Below are 23093 nucleotides of genomic sequence, written 5' to 3' on the forward strand. Positions count from 1 at the left end.
CGCATCGTGGTCCGATCACTGAGCCACTTCTGGTAAGTATCTCTGACTGTTCCACGTGCATTGACAGCTGACTTCTCAGATGCAGGATCCATTATCACATATAGGATCCATTCATGCTCTAGGACTATCTTCAACTTTCAGTACTAGCTACCGAAGTTGGGTCCCACCAACTTATCATTGTCCAACAATGATCGGAGCGATAGAGAAGTGGCCATATTTGCACAGAGGAGAACCATAACCTAATTAGTAATTGATTCATTAAACCTAAAGATTTAGACTTTAATCAAAAGGTTTCTCTCACTATTTTATTCGAATTGGTAGCCTCTACCTCCAATTCGAGGAATTACCCTAATTCCTTAGTGGGTACTAGAATCCACTTAGACTGCACACAAGCTCAACTTTGGTTGGCCAACCTATGTACATCTAAGGGTAGGTTCATAACCAATTGTTTCTCTAAATAATTTTTAGTAATTTTAATTTTACCTCAGAAATCTAATCAGTAGGCTTTGGCCTCCACTGTAAGGATCCAGTTAGGTCCAACCATTAATATGACTATACTTGGTGCATCTAACCAACGAATGATTAAGCCCAACTTTGGTTGGCTCACCTAACCACCATTAGAGAGATCCTTCCAAGTCGTCATATGATGAGTGATAATTCCATTAGTCAACAATCACCAGGCCTTTGGGTCTGCAATGATTATTGAGTTAATGGACTCATTATCAAACACCTTAATGGGAGGTTATGACTCAGTTATCTTCATAACTTTATCATTTTAAGGATCTAGTAATTTTAGAAGATTTAAATGATTTAGAGGATGAGGTCAGATAAACCAGTGTATCATGATCCTCCCACTGGCTTCACCAAGTCAGCTTAAGGGAGACCATTAAAGGACTGGTCTAGGAGCACCTAAATCAGTCACACTAATTTACCTAACTGACATGGGTCAGCTCGAATAGTCAAGTGATCCGATCAAAACATAATTTCACCAAGAGGCCAGATAAGTTCGATCAGTGGGAGGGTCGGCCAAAGCTTGCCTTAGACACCATCAGAAATGACCAGGTAAGTGGGCTCCCAATTAAAAATCACCGATCTAGTTTACCTTGGACACTAACTGGTTTAATTAGTTTCGATTAGATCAACCTAACAGTTCGTGCTAAACCACTTAGTCAAAAATCAAATCCATTTGGTTCTCGTTAAAGATATGGACTTGACCAACTACAACTATTGTAATTGATCTAGAAAATTCTTGATCTAATCTAAGACAACAATTGATTAGATTTAGTCAATTCTCTAATTAAGTCCATCTTTAATCTAACCATAGGTCTAACCCAATTAATGGACCTAATTTCCACTAACCCATTAACCCAATGTGTTACGGTTTGTGTCTTAGGTTCTTCAATTCACAATCCTAGAATCTAATCAAAACAACTTCTTAATTCTTAATTAAGTTTTGGGCTGAGGGTTGGGTTTGGCTTTTCAAAAAATAATTTTTATATTTGTAAAATAATTTTATAATATGATTCTACCAACCATATTGCATATTTGATTCATAATTAAGATGCAAGTGAAATAAACATGAAACTACTTTAGATCTAATCTAAACAGGTTCATGTAATTGAAACAATTTCAACTTTAAACAATTTCTTTGCACAAAAATTATTAACAAAGAGATTTTATTTCAGATTTAAATACCTTTCAAATCTAATAAATCATAAATTTAATCTAAATCATATCTAACAAATTTATGATTAAAGACAGATCTACAAGAACTAGGATAATCTTTGCACTGTAAGGGGTAAACCTTACAGCAGGACAACCTTGCAGTTCGTGATTGATCTAAAATTTTAATTTTAAATTTAATAATCAGATTATAAATTAGATTTAATTTAAAAAATAATTTAAGCATTTATAAATAATCATGTAATGAAAAACCTAGGCTCTGATACCAATTGTAGGAACCAGATCTAGGGTTTCAAGGTTAGATCTTGAAACTTTTTTAAGATCATGCAGCGAAAGACTAAAATAAATCAAAATTTATTTTCTAAAATCAGAGAATCTCTAGATCTAAGATCCTATTACATGATTATTACATAGTATTAAATTAGAAATTAAAATATATAGAGCATGAACAACATGTTGATCATATCAACATGTTTCTATACTACATCTGATGTATGTATTAAACAATAGATCAGATCTATTACCTTGCAAGTTAGACGTTCTAACCTTGCTGATCTAGGTATCAGGATGATGTTGCAAGCCACACATATGTTCGACCTCTAGGAGTCATCCACACGAGCCCATGAATCTCGACCAGAAGTCCTGCTTCAGGAAATCAGCACAGTATGCTAGTACTGCGCTGATCCTTCTTTGATGGTTGATCAGGTGCCTCCTTCTTCTTGATTTGGGCTCTTCTAAAGATGAGAAGTAGGAGGAAGAGTTTCAAATCTGAGACACTCTCAGAAAACTCAAGATGGAGGAAGAAAAGAGATGAAAACAAACAATCCTAGAAGAAGACCCTCTTCTTCTTCTCGTTTCTCTCTCTAAACACCCTATCTTGTGTCTATTATATCTCCACGATCCAAAGGTCTTTCTCTCTAATTTTTAGATGGCCCAAAGGTATCTCAAATATCTATCTTCTCCAAAACTTTTATGAAGAAACTCATTTTATAGAGAGAGATATGATAGAGTCCTTTTCTAGGTCAAATACCTAGTCAAGGCTTATCCAAACATGGCAAGATAAGGGGTGCCCAACTCTTGAGCACCTCCTCCTTATTTTCATGCATGGACCACCAGTAAAGGGTGCACAATATGTACCCTAAAAGTCATAAAAATTACAAAAAAAATTTGGATAAATTCAATACAAAATTGAAAGAGTTTTGGATTTCTAAAACTCTATCTCATAGAATTCGAAATCCAAACTTATTCCTCTTTGATTTGATCCAAACCACCATCTATGTAAGAAAGAAGAGAGAAAATCTTTTATGGATGTGGAATAAGAGAGAGGGCATGGGGGAGGCTTATGTGGCGCAAAGTGGAATCCGAGTCTTACTAGGATTCTATCTTATGACTTGTTTTAATTTGGTTTCTCAAACCAAATTAAACCAAAATTAGATCAACCCAATTAAAATAGATCTTAACCCAATTAAGAATCTAATTTAATCAGATTAAATTAGATTTTAATCTGATTTAATTTTTTAATCAAATTAAAAATTAGGTTGACCCAAGTCCTAATTGAACTAGGACTAGTTTTTTTTTGCAATTGGCTTATCCAATAAATCAATTGGACTTGATCCAATCAAGGCCAAATCAAATTTAATTAAATTATATTTAATTACACTTAATCTTAACCCATTGGCTTAATCAAATTAAGCCAATTAGCAATCAGATTGCTAATCGATCCTCCTGCAACACTTGCACTGGGTTAAATGTCAATCGTATTGATCATTTAATCCTAGAACAATTCTTAATCATTGATCAACCATCCGATCGGATCATGAATTCTAATGTGTGTGATCTCATAGGTCCGAATCTAAGTCGGTAGCACAGAAATAAATTTTTGTACCAATCGAAGTGACCATCTAGCAATGGTATCCGACGATCGGATAGGTCGAATGTGTAGAACAACATCCTTAGAACCCATGCGGATATAGTTTCCATATAATTCATCCCCTTGACCAAAATGATTATTGGACATCTCAGAGTTCAACTGTCAACTCTGATCAGATTGTCCACATTGTATTTCAAAATATCAAATCCATCTGATGGATTACCCTGACCAAGATTTTGCTAAATTGAAATACAGCGACTCATTCTTCTCTAACTCTTGGAGTGATCAATCCCATCTCGATCACACTCTGACTTCGCAAGTACTTGACTGTGCCCAGAAGCCTTCCGTCCTTGAATTAGAAATTCAGTTAGTCCAGTACCAAAGCACAGTGAGTTGCTTGCAAGTCACTGAGGCGATCTCAGATCTAAGGGACACTTATACCTATATCCCATCAGAGACATTCTCGACAGCAGAATGCTCTGGAGTTGGTCACGTTTAATGATGATGTACCCTTACATCTCACATGTATGCCATACCAGTGTCTCCACACTCCTTGGTTAAGAGGACAACCAATCTATATGGCCTACAGTGACTTATGCTCGATAGAAGCTGTCGTCCTTATTAACAGCTTATCATTTGGTCGTGAACAATTTTAAGGACTAATCGATAAATCCTCTCTTTATCGAACTTAAATAGTCCTAAGGACTTCATCATAACAATGGAGTTCATTAGAAGATGAAAGCTCATGATGAAGATGCCAAATATATTTTATTTATTAACAAATCAATTACAATACTTGGTTGCTCAACCGTCAACAGCTTGACGATTGACTTTTGGGACATATTTCCCAACATATATTACCCTAGCTGATCTACACAAAAGATACTAACTCCATCATAAACATTGCAAGCCACCTGCACCATCTTAAACTACACAAAAAATGTATAGCCACATACCACCAATGGTGCTTATTGCCATCATGGCCCATTGTAAATTTGTGTTCTAGCAAGGTAAATAGAAAGATAGACCACAAAACACACAAAGAAGCCAATGCAAACCCTGTAACAAAAAAACAACATAATTTGAAGTATCTGTCCCTTCTTCTTTCGATTATATTTTCTATTTTCATTTTTCTCACCTTTCACAGTAGCTCTATAATAACCTACCTCTTGTAATCACGAATTAGGGGGTGATACCGAGCATAATATCTATATACACCAGATTGCTAGAACCAAAATGAAAATAAGGAGGTCATATGCTCCGTGCATCAAATAAAAAAGAAAAAAAAATCATTAGTTTTCAATGAAAGAAGAAAAGAAAGACAGCCAACCCACCCCATAGCTCTTGCACCCAAGAAACTTCCTCCCTGAATCAGTCTCTATCCATGAAGTCTTCAATGATGCATTTTTCTCAAAAAAAATAGATGGGGATGACGACATTAGGGGCTTCTATCCTTGCAAACAAAGTAAACTCTCTCTCTCTCTCTCTCTCTCTGTCCCTTATAGAAGCTTTGTTCTCTCGAATCAGAGCTCCTTCTCTCTTATTTTGGCGGGAATTCCCTCCTCCCCCCAAACAACCCACTGATGTGGCATATTCCTTCTAATTGACTCTCTCTGCCATGTCTTAGATCTATAAGTAGTGTCCCATTGCCACATCATTAAAAAAAAAAAAAAAAAAAAGGCACTTGTGCAGTTCCATTTGGTTGCCAACTTAATAGTCATGGTAATGACTAAAATAGATTTGATTCCAAATATTAGAGATTCAATTGCAACATTTTAAAGCTTGAAGACTGAAATAATTTTACACCCAAATCTATAGATGAATTTAGTAATTAAGCCAATTTGTTTTGGACGCTTGAATGCCTAATCACCAACCTAATATTATCCACAACACAAGCAGCTTGGAGGACTTGGTTTGGTAGGTAAAATAAAGGCTATGCGTAAGATGTTATCCACAAGAGTCCAAATCCATTTCAAATCCTCCCCGGTGGAGGAAGCTTCTCATAATCTTGATTGGGAAAAAATAAAGATAATTGGGAAACAAATAACTACCATCATAGCCACCTTTGCAAGTTCACGTGCGCACTCGTTGGTACTGCATACAAACCCTTGTTCTGTTAAGGTTGATGAGTCAATTATCCTAGTAACTATGGCTATCACTCTAACATGAAGGCTCATTGTTGACCTAGACACGACACATTCCCAAAAAAGGCCCAACCTTGACCTATTGATGAATGGATTGGGTACGGGTCCACAATTAGATCTATTAAAAATTTTAGAATGGGTCTGTTTGAGAATTTTTTTATTCTTTTAGATATTATGAATCACAAATTATGGTTTAAATGATTTTATTTAATTGTTATGATTATTCTATTATGGATGATGTGATATATTCGACCAAAATTATAACTTCAATATGAGTCTACATCAACTTGTGCTTAATCTTGTGGTTCTATTTTCAATATAGATGATTTATTGCCTTACTAAGATACTATTAAGGTTCATACTTTGCTATCTAAGATTCTTGTAGATACTTCAGTTCCTAAGATGCCACATTTTTCTTAGTAAAGATCTGAGATGGAGATAGTTTGGATGATGAGGTAGTTAATTATTTTTATGGTACCTTTTATCATTTTCTTGTCCAATGGAAAAGACATCCTTCATCAGATACTTCTTGGATTATAGAGGATAACTTTCATACCTTGGGTCTTGAGCTTCTAAAGTGGCACTTGCAGTCAGACTCTCTAAAGTCTAGTTCTTTCCAACTGGGAAAGTATGATAGAAGACTATCCATTAATAAGAAATCTAGGTGCACCTATGTTAGACACAAATATGGAAATTAGAAATTTTGATTTTATTTGGATTCTAGAACTCTATTTGAATTCTAGAATTTTATTTGAACTCCAGAATTTTATTTTTAAATGGGTTCTTAGGATTTTTGGTTATCTATACAAACCTATGGTGTTAATTAAGAACACTGTTTTCATTATTAAGAATATAAGTTACTAAGATATCCTCCTTTATCTCTCCCTCTGCTTTCCTCTCTCTTCTTCTCCTCATTCTCTACTCTCCCTTCTTCTTCTTCTTCCTCTTCTCTCTCTGTCTCTTTCTCTCTCTATCCTGCATCATGGTGCATGTTTTTCCATCCGAGAAAGTGTTACATCCCATTGGGTTCTTAGCAATGTTCAATAAGACATACTAGCCTATTGTTTGGAACAAGGCATGTCAAGGCTTTTCCATTTTTTCCACACCTCCCATATGCCCCCGAAGGTAACATCTATCTGTCTCTGTGAATTGGATCACTTATGACCTATAAGCTTATGCAATCTAACATAAATGATTATCGACAAAATTCTTGTTAATTGCCTCAAGTCATCTATGCCATGGCTCATCTCACCGAAGCAAGGGGCTGTTTATGATGTGATGTTCTATTTCCAATAATATGCTTGTAGTAGAGGAGATTGTGCACTCCATCCAATAGCCCATGCCCATCAAGTTCTAATGATGATCAAGCTTGATATGGAACGAGTTTATGATCAAATTTTATAGCATTATTTTGATTGCTGGTTTGAGACGAGCTTCGACTGACACTAGAAGCTATATTTCAAACCTGAGTTTTGCTTTGCTTATTCATGGATCGTCTGTCATAATAGGATTGTGGCAAGTCTACTTATTATCTCTTTAACTATTCATTTTGTATGCCAATAGCCTATCTCTTGCCCAACTTGGGCTACCAACCTATGGTAGTGATAATATGCAATTCATCCATCTTTATCTCATGTTCATAGTTCTTCCAAAATCCACCCTCATTAGTAATAGCATCGGTAGCATGCCCCTGGCATTTTGGTGAACCAGGAAACCTGGATGTACTTGGGTGTCCCAATGTTGGTAAGCGGCCCATGCATGTTGGCTTTGCACCCTTTGCCTGTACAAGTCACAGGGATACAAGAGTTGAGCTTGGCAAGTGCTAGCTATGGCATGCTATATATTAGTAAAAATCATGGAGTATTATATTGATTAAGAGAATCTCGCACATTATGTAATAATTCAAAATTTTTTTTTATCGATAAGATCATATAACCCAAGAAACATGAAAAATCAAGCCAACTAAAAGATTCTTTCATATAGTACAATAATTCAAAATCTTTTTTTTGTTGATGAGAATCATGGAGTATTATATTGATTAAAAGAATTTTATATATTGTGCAATAATTCAAAATCTCTCCTTATTAGCAAGATCATACAACCCAAAAATCATGGAGAATTAGGCCAACTAAGAGATTTTTTCAATGTATACCATTTTTTTATGAAACATTTCCTTCAATAATGATGGCCCTGTGTACTATAAATTTGTAATTAATAAATGAATTCTGTGTGGTTTTTTTCCTTCAAATATCTTACCTTAAACCAATGATCTTTCTTTTTCTTTCTCCATCCATGGCTAAAGAAGTTTCTTTAAGTGCCACCAATCCTATGATTGTGTCTGACCCTCTCTTCAAATCTAAATGAATAATATTCTTGTCTCCATAAATGCTATAGCCCAACTACCGCTGAAACTCATAGCAATGAACTATCCATCATGGCTTGCTCAATTCATTGTGCTCTTTGTTGGCTATGATTTGATGGGATTTGTTGATGGAACCATATTCTCTCTGCCCATGACCATCGTCAATGATAGGACAAAGAGCCCAAATCCGGGTTATCTTCATTGGCTTCGTTGAGATAAACTACTACTTCATATAATAATAGCCTCCACTTCTAACTCAATCATTCCACTTATTTCCTCTGCAACGACCTCGTGTGAAGCATAGGAGAAGCTAGCATGTCTCTTTGCAAATAGGACATGCTCGTGTGTTATAAGTCTTAAGGAGTGCCTAATGGTCACCAAGCATGATACTCGCTCGATGGCTGAATACTTATAACTTATGAAAGATATTACTGGGAACTTGCTCTTGTTAATACTCCAATTGATGTGGATAACTTGATCTTTCATACACAATAGCCTAGGATAAAAATTTAAGGAGATTTTTGCTGCAATTCGAGCCCAAGAGACTCCCGTCGCCTTTGAAGAACTCCATGATAAATTTATTGAATTTAAACAGTATTTGAAGAGAGAAGAAGTTGGAAGTGAAGTTCCTACAGCCACTACCAACTATGCAAAAAATTCAATACCTACCATCATCATAACAAAGTTAGTCAGAATTGGCCCAATAACACTCACCCTTCTAACCATCGGAAGCACCATGGTCCTCAAGCTGGTCATCCAAACCAAACTTTAAGGGTGACATGTCAAATTTATGATGAATGAGGCAATACTACCAAATAGTGTTATCATGCTAAATAATATTTTTTTCTCTCAATCGGTTGCTAATTGTACTACTTCCTCTCATGCCTATGATAAAAGCTAGTTCATGGACTTGGCTGCCTCTCACTTTGTAACATTCGATCTATGGAATCTATCTCTTCACTCAAATTATAGTGGTTCTAATGAAATAATCATTTGTGATGGATCGGGTTTGGAGATCATACATACTGATTCTATAACACTTTCCTCTCCTACTGCTTCATATTCATTATCTAACATTTTGTATTCCTTCTATCCAAACAAATTTAATTTTGATCTCTAAGTTTTGCAAAACTAATCAAGCTTCTATTGAAAATTTTTCTGATGATTTTCTGGTGAATGATCTATGCAAGGGGTGACTCTAACTCGAGGCCTAAATAATAATGATGTTTATAAGATGCCATCCTTGGTGCATATATCTCAAACTCGGCTATTGACTATGGTTGGTATTCGTGCATCATTCTATAACTGGTATAAGCATCTTGGCCATCCTTCCACTCAAATTATTCAACATCGTTTGAGGTTCGATTCACTATCCTTTAATTTAAAGTCTATTCCTACCTCACTTTATAATTTATGTCAGTGCAATATAAGCCATTGGCTTCCCATTGATGTATCGAGTCTGTCAAGTCATGATTTTCTTGATCTTCTTTATGCTGATGTATGAGATCCAACACCTATGTAATCTATGGATGGTTTCAATTATTATATAATTTTTGTTGACCATTGTTGGTGTAAAAATCCATCTGCGTCGGAGAAGCTGGAGTCGAGGGAGTCACGGTCGCCACTGGGACCTGCAAAAGAAGTCTAAACCGGAGTTGGGGTTGCTCCGGCAAGACCCTCCGACGTTCAAGTCAGTTCTCTACCTCAACAAAAATGGAGTGCTCGAACGAAAATTTTAGAAGAGTTTTTGGGATAAAAATTAGAGCTTAGAGAATAACGTATCTGGGGTCCCCCTTTTATAGGCAGAGGGGGCAACAGACTGATAGTGATGTTTGTAACCGTCTGGCAGTGGACTGCTCGGGGTCAGGAGGAGTCTGTTGTGAAGAGTAGTGGAGTGGAATCGTGCCCATCACCGGGACATACCACGTGGAGTCTGTTGCGGGGAGTGGAGCGGCATCCGTAGTCGCGACTTGCCAGAGGGTGGAGGAACTGCGCGGTATCCATCGCAGGAAGTGGAGCAGAATCGTGGCCATTATTGTGGTCTGTCGGAGAGTGATGGAGCCGTGCAGAATCTGTCGCAGAAAATGGAGCAGAGTCGTGGCCGTTACTACGGCATGCCAGGGAGTGATGGAGCCGCGTGGAATCCATCGTAGGAAGTGGAGCAGAGTCATGGCCGTTACTGCGGCATGCCAAGGAGTGATGGAGCCGCACGAAATCTGTTGCAGGAGCTCGGAGTCCGGCTCACGTAGGAGCCCGGACGAAGTCTTCTCGTAGTCGAAGTCAGGGATGAAGTCCGGCTCCCGAAGGGGTCCGATCGAAGTCTACCTGCAATTGAAGTCGAGGGCGAAGTCCGGATCCCGTAGGAGTCCGGGCGAAGTCTTCCTTCAGTTGAAGTCGGGGGCGAAGTCCGGCTCCCGTAGGAGTCCGGGTGAAGTCCTCCTTCAGTTGAAGTCGGGGGCGAAGTCCGGCTCCCGTAGGAGTCCGGATGAAGTCAACCTGCAATTATAGTCGGGGACGGAGTCTGACTCCCGTAAGAGTCCGGGCGAAGTCCTCCTTCAGTTGATGTCGGGGGCGAAGTCCGGCTCCCGTAGGAGTCCGGATGAAGTCTACCTGCAATTGTAGTCGAGGGCGAAGTCCGGCTCCCGTAGGAGTCCGGGCGAAGTCTTCCTTCAGTTGAAGTCGGGGGCGAAGTCCGGCTCCCATAGAAGTCCGGATGAAGTCTACCTGCAATTGAAGTCGAAGGTGAAGTCCAGCTCCCGTAGGAGTTCGGATGAAGTCCTTCTTCAGTTGAAGTCGGGGGCGAAGTCCGGCTCCCATAGGAGTTTGAATGAAGTCTACCTGCAATTGAATTTGAGGGCGAAGTCCAGCTCCTGTAGGAGTCCGGATGAAGTCCTCCTTCAGTTGAAGTCGGGGGCAAAGTCCGGCTCCCGTAGGAGTCCGGATGAAGTCTACCTGCAATTGTAGTCGGGGACGGAGTCCGGCTCCCGTAGGAGTCCGGGCGAAGTCTACCTGTAATTGAAGTCGAGGGTGAAGTCCGGCTCCCGTAGGAGTCCGGGCAAAGTCTTCCTTCAGTTGAAGTCGGGGGTGAAGTCCGGCTCCCGTAGGAGTCCGGATGAAGTCTACCTGCAATTGAAGTCGAGGGCGAAGTCCGGCTCCCGTAGGAGTCCAGGAGAAGTCCTCCTTCAGTTGAAGTCGGGGGTGAAGTCCGGCTCCCGTAGGAGTCCGGATGAAGTCTTCCTTCAGTTGAAGTCGGGGGCGAAGTCCGGCTCCCGTAAGAGCCCGGATGAAGTCTTCCTTTAGCTAGAGTTGGAGGTGAAGTCTGACTCCCGTAGGAGTCCGAATGAATTCTAGAAGGCGGTCGATCATTGTGGAAACTTGGGTGGAGTCCGTCAGTCGTGAAGAATCCGATCGACGCTGGTGGAGGCTTATCCGTCGGCAAAACTTGGGAGTATTGCGGAGGCTCGGCCGCCAGAGAGGTTCGGAGAGATGTAGCCGAAGGTCGAAAGTCGGTAGAATCCCCGGAGGGTCACTCCTGTCACGAACTTCGGCTGGGGGGTATTTTATACCCAACACCAGTCCCCCTACTTCCGAGTTCGAGTTTCGAATGAAGGAAGTACAGAGAAATTTTCACAGCCGAAGTTGTCCCCTTGAATCCGGTGTGCGATCGCCCTCAGATATTCTGGCATTTAATGCGTGCGTGCCGGAGTCTTTTCAAATCGGGGCGATCCGAAGGGACCTTTCAAAATTTTTGCTGGTGCATTGGCCTAGGTACGGTGCAGTAATGGCTCTGTCTGCTGTCAGCCACTTTTAGCCGCCTGCGGTGGCGAGTGGGACACGTGGCGAGCGTGGGTCGGCCTGGGGAGATCCATGATCATTATAGCACCGGATCCCAGGGTCTATTTAAACCCACCTTTCCACCTTCAGGAGTCTCATTCTGCCTGAGAGTTCTGTCAGTGTCTGCCTTCTCTCCGAGAGCCCTGACCCTTTTTGGCATCCACCTTGGCCCTAAGCGTTCTTCGAGTCATCCCTGTCCTCGCCCCTCTGCATCCTTCGGAGCGATCTAGGTTAGTCTCAGAACTTTTGTTTCTCCTCTTGCCATCTAGGTGCCCTTTCTCCTCCGTCTTTCTTCTGCTGCATTCCTCTGGTTTGGTCCCCCGCAAACTTTTCGCCTCTTGTCCCGCCTGATTTCTCCAGGATCTTTAGGGTCTTTGTTTGAAATGTCCTCCGGCACCTCCGCCTCTAGTGGTTCCCGGAGTTCGTCCGCCTCAGCCCCCCAAAACTTTCATACTGTAGACGAACCCACATCTAGGGCTGGGCCTCGCTCGGTTTTTACGTCGGATGCCATTCCCTATTCCCTGACTCCGGATGAACTTCTATTGATAAGGGTTCAGTATGGAGTTTCTCCGGAGTATGATCTGGAGATTCCTGATCCCGCCGACTGGGCTAGCACCCCTCCACCTGATCGTTTCTGCCTGTATCAGGAGGCCTTCTGTGCCGGACTCCGACTTCCGCTTCCGCCTTTCGTCGTCGTCCTTTTCCATTTTTTAGACATTTTTTTAGATTCAGTAGTGCCGAATTCCTTTAGATTTTTGATAGGGTTCCTCTCCCTTTGCCATGTAGTCGAAGTTCAGCCATCTCTTTCTTTGTTTAGGTATTTTTACACCTTCAAACATCACCCCTCGGTGAAGGACTGGTGGTATTTCTCCCCTCAGTTTGGCAAGAAGAGGTTGCTGAAAGGTGCTCCCTCTTCAATCCACAACTGGAAGGAGAAGTACCTCTTCGTCCATTGCCCGACCTTGAGGCTGGGATTGCCCCTTTGGGGCTCCTTAAGGGATTCTGTCCGCAGGGCTCCTAGCTTGGGGGAGGACGACCTTCAGACTGCCCAGAAACTTCTTAGTTACTCAACTCCTTCCCTTCCCAACCTTCTGAAGGAGCAATTTTTGTTCAACATTGGCTTGAGCCCCCTGAATCCTGCGAGTATCCCGTCTTTTTCTTCCTTTTCTTGTCTCCCGCTCTTCTTCTCTCTCTCTCTTTTTCTTCTCTTTTTTTTTTATTCCATTACTGATCTCTTTTCCCCTCTCTTCTTTTTTTTTTTCAGGAATGGACGCCGAAGCAGCACGGATGCTCGCCAGGGGCCTCAAGGCTCACAAAAGGAAAGGCGCCGTGGCCTCCGGATCGGCAAAGAAGGCCAGAACGGAGGAGACGAGCTCGGCCATGCCTGCCCAGGCGGCCCTCGCGGTCAACGTTCCTTCAGATGCCGAACCTCTGGCTCCCCGGGCCTCTTCAAGGAGTCTCCCCATTGAGGTTCCCATTTTGGGGGTCCGCTCCGCGGAGGCAGCCGGGGTCGAGAGGGGGAGGAGAAGGAAGTCGGTGGCCCACAGGGTGAGTAGCCGCCAGACCGCCATCGAAGAGTCCCACGGTTCTGAAGAAGAGCCGAGGGAGAATCCCTTCAATGACAGAGACTTGATAAAGCGGCTGATTGACAGCTTCATCCTGCCCGAAGTCGTCCAGAGGATTGATCGCGCCAATCCTGAACAGCGGGTTTGGGACTCCCTAGGATCCTTTCTTGAGGTACACAGGTTCACCTTCCCCCATCTCCTCGCTCCTTCATTTAATTAATTCCTTAGCTTTCATTCTAACCTCTTAGCCACCCTTGCAGATCGGGCACCAGCTCCTTTCCAATATCGAGGCGACGAATCAGGCGAGGAGGGATGCCATCCAGGCAGAGGAGAGTCGCCGGGCTGAAGTGGCTCACCTCAAAGAAAAGACAGCCGAGGTAGTCACCCTCCGAGAGGCCCTGAAGAAAGAAAAGCAGGCCTTGGAGAAAGAAAAGCAGACCTCGGAGGAGACGGTGAGGAAGACGGAGGTCGAGGTCGCAAATCTGGCAAAGTAGATCCCGATCCTGATCTCGAAGGTTAGGATTCTAGCAGTGGAGGAGTTCAAGGCCTCTACGGAGATGAGGGACCTGAACGTCAAATTCGGCCAAGAAGCATTCATTAAGGAGTTCGAGCTCTGCCAGGAGAAGGTGGTCAAGAAATTTTCTAAGCTCGACCTCAGCTTCTTGGACGAGACATCTGAAGATGAAGCCGGGCCCTCTCTCACTGCCACTGCCACCGCAGCACCCCTTCCAGGAACACCGAGCTCCCCGACTCCTACTTCAGAGGTCTGAGACCTCTGACTTTATATTTTTCTTTTATTGCGATTTTTTCTTTTCCTCTTGTCTTCAAGAAATATTCAATTAATAAAATTAGATTTCTCCTTTTGGAGGGCTTCTCCACTCAACTCCCCTTTTTTTTGTTTTGCTTTATGCAATGAGGTGCGCCTTGACGCTTTTGTCCCCCGATGGCAGTGTCCTGCCGAAGCGCTTCCCCTGTCATAGGGGATTTCGCTGAAGTCCATTATCCAATGTCTGAAGAAGAAAGTTTATCATTTAACAAAAAGGTCAAAGGAGATGGATGGCGAGCTTCGCAGGTTGAGGGAGAGCCACTCTGAAGCCACCGCGGAGGCCACCTGCCTTCGGAACCTCCACGTAAAGGGGGTCATAGAGTACAGCCAGAGGAAAGCGAACTTCGAGAAGGAGCTCGAGGAACACAAGAAGCATGCCAGTGATCGATCTTGGGCCCAAGCTGTCAGGATCAGCTCTCTTAGAGTGGAGCTGTCGGTTGCGCAGGAGAGGATTAGCCAGTTGGAAGGAAGCTCGTCCCGACTTCCGACTCAGGCCAACTGTGATCGGGAATGGTCGAAGAAGTTCTCCGACCTTCAGCAATGGCTCCAGGATGCCGAGGCTAGCTATGACGTGTACCGGACCGGCTGGTGCAAGCAGGTGGACGACTATAGGGGGAAGCTCAGGATGGCGACCGACGAGGTTGCCCGCCTTCAAAGGCAGCTGGCTGAGGGAGCTCAGTTTGCTCCTATTCGGGATCCTGACGAACTCCAATCCCTGAGAAAGACCGTAGAAGAACTGTCTATCGCCCTTGGGGAGGAGAAGGTCGAACTACAGCAATTGAAGATCCAGCTGGTGTACGAGCAGCGGACAGTCAAGGACGTGGAGGCAGAATTCAAGGTCCTGAGAAAGAGGCATCGAGAGGCGGAGAACGAGAGCCAGTGACTTCATCGAAGATATATGGAGATGCTAATGAGAGAGAAGGAATTGAAAGAAGAAGTCGAAAGCTTAAGGCACTCCCTGATGAGGGTCGAAGCCGAAAGTTCGAAGTCGGAAGAAGTCGGGCCCCCTTAGGGTTCTTTTTGTCTTTCGTCCTTCTATGTGTCTTCTTTTGCCACTTGTTTGTTTGTTGGCGTTGTTGCTTTTCTTTTTCTTTTTGATGCCGATGTCGTCTGGAGGTTCTTGGTCGTCACCGCATCGGCTTGCTTTTCTTGTCATCTTTCTTCTTCAGCCTCGAAGGCTCTGTAATGTATACTTAATTAATAAAAAAGAAATTTTCCATTACCTCTTTTACTCGTGTGTTGAATTATCATTTGCCGAGCTTCCTTCGGCTTTTGCATTGTCCGATATCGATACCGTTCGAAAGTACCCGATCGCCGTCGCATTGACCCGTCCTTCTGTTTATGGCCGCTGATTTGTCCGGGACCACTCGAGTTTGACGCCTCCTTTCAGAGTTCAAGCTTGGAGGTCCGGGCTTATCGTCGCCCTGAGGAAGCTGCCTTATCTCTGGCTCGTGTTGAGAGCTTTCTTGAAGGTCGGAGATTTTGATAAGAACCCCAATCCTTGCTGAGACGAGGTTTCTTGCATCTTTGATGCAATTTATTTTCCATTCATCGCTGATGCAGTCCGTCGCTATCCTTTTTAGCTCCCCTCCCCTTTTTCCTTTTCTTTTTCTGTGTTAGGGTTTTCTCTTTGCTCTTGGTGGGGTCGCGGGAGCGCGAAGGGGTCGCTGGGAAGGTTCCCTTCTTCGTATTTGATCTTAAATGATCAGATCTTGACTGACGTCAGGATGGGATTCTTCTCCTATTTCTGACATAATCGATTTTATCTCAGGTTAGGACGAGGTCCTCCTTCTGCTCCTAATGGGACTGTGGGGGCACATATGGGCACTGTATGGCCTCTTCCTCCATCCGGTCTACAAACAACCGGGCCTTCGACCTTGCTCATGTTAGGGCGAGGTTCTCCTCCTGTCCCTAACATGGCTGTGGGGGCGCATATGGATGCTGTACGGCCTCTCCCCCCATCCGGTCTATAAATAATCGGGCCTTCGACCTTGCTCATGTTAGGGCGAGGTTCTCCTCCTGTCCCTAACATGGCTGTGGGGGCGCATATGGGCACTGTACGGCCTCTCCCCCCATCCGGTCTACAAATAACCGAGCCTTCGACCTTGCTCATGTTAGGGCGAGGTTCTCCTCCTGTCCCTAACATGGCTGTGGGGGTGCATATGGGCGCTGTACGGCCTCTCCCCCCATTCGGTCTACAAATAATCGGGCCTTCGACCTTGCCCACATTGAGGTTTATTTTTGTTGTCCGATGGGGTTGTCCCCTGTCATTACAAGTCTATGCCAAAAAGGGAAAGATAAGCAAGTCTGAAAGAAATCTTGATTTAAAGTGGGATCGTTCACAATACATTTACAAGTTTTCAAACCCTAGGGCTGTGGAAGGTCTACTTCCCGTCAAGGTCCTCCAGAAATGGAGTTGATGATCCCAGTTGGAGGCCGATCTCTGGGCTGCTCTTCCCTCCTTGGCGGCTCAGGCTGCAGCAGGGCCCTTGGCGATCTTCTCTACCCTCAGGTCGGCGTCGAATGAACCTATCGAGTCGACCTCATCGAATGAGTTCCTCGATCTCGTCTCGGAGCTGGATGCATTCCTCCGTGTCGTGGCCGTGGTCACGATGGTCGAGGCAGAACTTGTTAGGATTGCACTTTTCGGGGTGCGTGCACATCCTCTCTAGCCTTGGGAGCTGCTCTCTGACCTCCATCAGCACCTGAGTTTTCAATGCATTGAGGGGGGCATAGCTGCAGAATCTCCCTGGGGGAGAGCCCCACTGAGCCCGGCGCTCCGGGCTTCCCTGCCTGCATGCTCGGGGAGGAGACTGAACGCGCTTGTGCCTGGGAGGAGTTCGAGAATGTGGCCGAGCTTCTCTCGGCCCTTTTTCGACTGCGGGCTTACTCGAGTCTCCCACCTGTCGCTCTCTCGCGGTCTCCTCATCCTTCATTTTGAAGGCTTCTTTCGCTCGAGCGTACCCTTCGGCCCGAGCTAACAGGTCAGCAAAATTCCTGGGGTACTTCTTTTTCAGGGAGAATAAAAGGTCATTCTTCTGAAGGCCACCTTTCAGGGCGGCCATTGCTACCGATTGGTCCAAGTTCCGGACCTCCAATGCGACAACATTGAAACGGTTGATGTAGGCCCGAATGGACTCCCCCTCCCTCTGCTTGATGTTGATGAGAGACTCCGAACCCTTCCGAGGATGCCGGCTGCTAACAAAATAAGCCACAAACTGGTGGCTCATCTGATCAAAGAAAAAGATGGTACCCGACTTCAGCATCGAGTACCAGTTTCTCGCCGCTCTCTTCAAGGTGGATGGAAAGGCTCGGCATAGAATGGCGTTGGGCGTGCCATGAAGCAGCATCATTGTCCGGAAGGCCTCCAGATGGTCGATTGGGTCTGAAGTCCCGTCGTAGCTTTCAAATTGAGGGAGCTTGAAGTTTGGCGGGATCGGTTCCTGCATGATCATTTGAGAAAAGGAAGGGTCAGTACAAATGTCCTCACCATAAGTGGAGGGAGCATGGCGGAGTTCTTCGATCCGTCAGTTCATCTCCTGGAGCCTCCGATCCAGGAAATTCTCTCGACTACGGGTCTCGAGGATTTTCTGGCAGAATGGAGGTAGAGATCTTCCAGGGGTGGAATCATGATATGACTGAGGGCTCTCCACCCTCGGATTCATCTTTTCGGGAAAGACGGGGCGGCTGGCCCAAGTGGCCCATCCTACCATCGGATTTTGGAGTTCTGGTGACGCTCTCTCCAGTCGCACTGATGCCTGTGGCTGCTACTGCTGTTGTATGGCCTGTACAGCTTCAGTGAGGCCTCTGACCTGCTACACCAGTAGGTCGAATTGCTCCGCGCCAACCGTCGTTGCCGGAGGAGGGAGAGGAGGCTGAGAAACTGGAGGTGAGGTCGGAGCCCGAGATCTGGCCGCGGAGGCCGTGGATCGCTGCGTGGATGCTTTGCGAGGAGGCATCGGGCGAAGACCTAGTGAGGGAAGGAGGAGAGGACGTCAGAAAAGATGACCGAAGGCGGTCCCGTTGAGCGCTCCTTTAAGAATAAGGGTACTGCGAAGGTTCGTGCCCTTCTTCTAGCGCCAATCCTGTTGGTGCAAAAATCCACCTGCATCGGAGAAGCTGGAGTCGAGGGAGTCGCGGTCGCCGTCGGGACCTGTAAAAGAAGTCTAAACCGGAGTTGGGGTTGCTCCGGCAAGACCCTCCGACACTCAAGTCAGTTCTCTGCCTCAACAAGAATGGAGTGCTCGAACGAAGATTTTAGCAGAGTTTTTGGGATAAAAATTAGAGCTTAGAGAATAACGTATCTGGGGTCCCCCTTTTATAGGCGGAGGGGGTAACAGATTGATAGCGATGTTTGTAACCGTCTGGCAGTGGGCTGCTCGGGGTCAGGAGGAGTCTGTTGTGAAGAGTAGTGGAGTGGAATCATGGCCATCACCGGGACATGCCACGTGGAGTCTATTGTGGGGAGTGGAGCGGCGTCCGTAGTCGCGACTTGCCAGAGGGTGGAGGAACTGCGCGGTATCCATCGCAGAAAGTGGAGCAGAATCGTGGCCATTATTGTGGTCTGCCGGAGAGTGATGGAGCCACGCGAAATCTATCGCAGGAAGTGGAGCAGAGTCGTGGCCGTTACTGCAATTATAATCGGGGATGGAGTCCGGCTTCCGTAGGAGTCCGAGCGAAGTCCTCCTTCAGTTGAAGTTGGGGGCAAAGTCTAGCTCCCGTAGGAGTCCGGATGAAGTCTACCTGCAATTGTAGTCGAGGGCGAAGTCCGGCTCCCATAGGAGTCCGGGCGAAGTCTTTCTTCAGTTGAAGTCGGGGGCAAAGTCTGGCTCCCGTAGGAGTCCGGATGAAGTCTACCTGCAATTGAAGTCGAAGGCGAAGTCCGGCTCCCGTAGGAGTCTGGATGAAGTCCTCCTTCAGTTGAAGTCGGGGGCGAAGTCCGGCTCCCGTAGGAGTCCGGATGAAGTCTACCTATAATTGAAGTTGAGAGCGAAGTCCGGCTCCCATAGGAGTCTGGATGAAGTCCTCCTTTAGTTGAAGTCGGGGGCGAAGTCCGGCTCCCATAGGAGTCCGGATGAAGTCCACCTGCAATTGTAGTCAGGGACGGAGTCCGGCTCCCGTAGGAGTCCGGGTGAAGTCTACCTGCAATTGAAGTCGAGAGCGAAGTCCGGCTCTCGTAGGAGTCCGGGCAAAGTCTTCCTTCAATTGAAGTCGGGGGCGAAGTCCGGCTCCCGTAGGAGTCCGGACGAAGTTTACCTGCAATTGAAGTCGAGGGCGAAGTCTGGCTCCCGTAGGAGTCCGGGCGAAGTCCTCCTTCAGTTGAAGTTGGGGGCAAAGTCCGGCTCCCGTAGGAGTCCGGATGAAGTCTTCCTTCAGTTGAAGTCAGGGGCGAAGTCCGGCTCCCGTAGGAGCCCAGATGAAGTCTTCCTTCAGCCGGAGTCGGGGGCGAAGTCCGGCTCCCGTAGTAGTCCGGATGAAGTCTAGAAGGCGGTCGATCATCATGAAAACTTGGGTGGAGTCCGTCCGTCGTGAAGAATTCGGTCGACGCTGGTGGGGGCTTATCCGTCGGCAAAACTTGGGAGTATTGCGGAGGCTCGGCCGCCAGAGAGGTTCGGAGAGATGTAGTCGAAGGTCGGAAGTCGGTAGAATCCCCAGAGGGTCACTCCTGTCACGAACTTCGGCTGGGGGGTATTTTATACCCAACAATCATTATACCAAATATATATAGTTCTATCCCATTAAAAATAAGTCAGACATCTTTTCTCTATTTTCTAAATTCAAAAAGTTGGCTGAAAATTATTTTCGCACTCCAATTATTTCAATATAGTCGGATGGGTGTGGTGAGTTTCAAAATTTTTAAAATTTCTTTTTATCTCATGGCATCACCCACCTTCAAATACCTCCTTACACACCTCAATATAATAGTTCTGCTGAGCATCATCATAGGCATATTGTTAAAACCAAATTAACAATATTACATCAAGCACTTCTCCCTTTATCTTTTTGGTCCTATGCTTTTAGAACAGCTATCTATTTAATTAATCACCTACCCATTCGAGTTCTCAATCTCAAATCATCTTTTGAAGCTCTATTCCATGTCCATCCATCTCTCGTATACTAAATTTCATGTCTTTGGATGTCTGTATTATCTTTGGTCAAAGCCATACACCAAAAATAAACTTGATCCTCATTTTAAACCTTGTACTTTTCTTAGTTATTCACTTCATCAAAGTGCTTGTAAATGTTATGATCTTAGTACCAAGAAAATTTATCTCATATCATATTGTCTTTGATAAATCCATATTCCCTTTTTCCCTGCATACTCAAATCTCCTCATGTGATCTCTTGAAAATCTCATACTATCATACATAATTCTAGAGTCTTTTGTAGCTAGACTTTACATATCCCAAAGATATAGAAAATCTAAAAGTTACATTAAAGATAGAGCTCAAGATAACTCATAGGCTTAATGACTTTAGGAAATTACAAATTATTCTTCCAACATACTCTTCATTAATTCAGCAAATTACTCAACAGTTTTTTTTTTCCTTTCAGGATGAAAAAACACATCAAATTAAACACAATTATTGGGCATGTTTTGGCTATTAATTGTAGTACAAAGATGCACCAGTGATATCTTCTTGCTTTTGATGATTAACCAACTGCAGTTGTGAAGGTGAATGGATTTGCATGCAAAGCCAATGCGTGTCACCGAGGATGACTTCTTCATCAAGGGACTAGTCACCCCAGGCGCCACAAACAACACTCAGATCCCTGGTGACGAGGACCAACATGGAGAAGATCCTGGGGCTCAACACCCTCAACATCTCCATAGCCCGCATTGATTACAACCCTAGCCAACTTAATCCTCCCCATGCCCACCCTCACGCCACTAAGATGGTCTTCATCCTCTAGGCACCTTTGTGTCGCCTTCATCACCACCACCAACATGCTCATCACCAAGACCATCATCATGGGCGAGATCTTCATCTTAGGGTTGAAACCAAGTTAGACCCCAGCATATCCATATCCATATTTATTTTGTCTGACAAATATAAATACGGATATGGATATTATTCGGATACAAAAATTTATATTTATATTTGCTTTAAATGGATACGAATACAATTCAAATATTAAAAATCTGGATATAATTATGAATATAAGTTGAATAATTAAACTTTATGACTACATAATCAAAGATATTATTAAATAGATGATAAATCAAATTAATAGCATATGTATATGGTTGTATATTTTTTAAAAAAATTAGTAACTGCTATATAAAATTATGTACAGTGCCGAGTAGATTCGGATATTCGGATATAGATCGGATAGTTGTCTATCCATATCTTTATCAATTTTTCTTTGATGAATGTGGATATGAATATGGATAATAATCGGATCCTCAAAGTTCTATCTATATCTGAATTAATTTCGATATGAAAATGAATCTGGACAGATATTATCCATACCACTTTCACCTTTATTTCATTTCCATGGGGACTCTCCACTTCCGAAAATACTCTCCACTTCCGAAAATACAATGGCCATGTCCCAACCTCTTCATCGCGGCCTTCAACTGCCAACTCCCGGAGACTCGAGCCATCACCACCACCATCTTCACTGCCTCTCCAATGTTACCCGACGTTGTGCTAGCCAAGGCTCTCCGGATCAGCGAGAAGGTGGAGAGGACCAAAGATGGGCTTGCTCCCAAAAAAGTGATATAAGAGAGATATTCGATAGCTTTTGATTTGCCATTTAGTTTGCTTCTGAATTGTTGTGTTCGTAACTCATGGTTTATGATTTCTTTGGTGTTGTTCCCAAGATCGGTAGTTCCATCCCGTCTGTCCCTCTCTCCCTCTCTCTCTGTATATATATACACGTATATACTACATATACATATAGTAAATATGGATCTCAAGTGTCTATCGTTTTCATTTCGGTCTCTGGAATTGTTGTATATATAGACTATACAGAAGAGGAATATCATAAAGCATGAGGAAGACAGTGGGGTCAAAGATATCCAAATTGTTATCAATATGGTAGGATGGGAGGGCCTATGATTAGGTCATAACTTGGCTTGAATCAGATCATAAGGGTATTATATTTGGGTCAAACTAGTTTATGTCTGATTGAGCCATGGTTTTAAATAAATCTTAAGTAATTATCTTTTCTTCATACTAGTTCTTCAAATCACTTTTAAAACTAACTAAAAAAAAATTTGTAATTATTGGATTTGATTTGTTAACATAGATATGTTAAGGATTAAGTATTGTAAAATAAATTATCTGATGATCAAATAAGTGACACAAACCGACCAGTGAATGGATACGGGTCAAAAGAGATCTTGACGATGTTCAGTCAAGTAAGGATCAAGATTTTCCATCTTATTGTTTTTAATCAACTCAACCCAAGCCTGAAATGTTGGCCCCATAGACTTATTCCAGTAACCTCCAAACATCAACTAAATAGAAGATGATATTAAGAAGAGGAGACAACCAGCTCTTGGAATAAATCAAACATGTAGGCCCAAGATCTGGAACAAATGCGTCAAAAACAAAAGAAGAAAATAATATTGAAGAGAGATCGAAAACAAAAGCTTATCAATAAAATAATGACAAAACTCATAACTAGAAGCTAAGCAAATTTTTTTCTCTCTCCTCTCTCTACCACCAAGGATCAATATTTAAAGCCTTCTAAGATGTCTCTTTCGGCCAAAAAAATACTCTCCAACTCTTCATATTTTTCTCCTTCTTTTTATAAAACCATACTCACTTCTACTATAAGACAAAAATATCATCATCTC

The 23093-nt window shown here is 43.6% G+C and overlaps 1 pseudogene; it reads left to right on the forward strand.

Annotated features, from left to right (window-relative positions):
- Window positions 1–22014, forward strand: part of LOC109505176 (germin-like protein 5-1) — a 77422-nt pseudogene extending 55408 nt beyond the window's left edge.
- The last annotated feature ends 1079 nt before the right edge of the window (window positions 22015–23093 follow it).

Source organism: Elaeis guineensis, chromosome 12 (assembly GCF_000442705.2).
Source record: "Elaeis guineensis isolate ETL-2024a chromosome 12, EG11, whole genome shotgun sequence".
In the NCBI taxonomy this organism is placed as follows: domain Eukaryota; kingdom Viridiplantae; phylum Streptophyta; class Magnoliopsida; order Arecales; family Arecaceae; genus Elaeis; species Elaeis guineensis.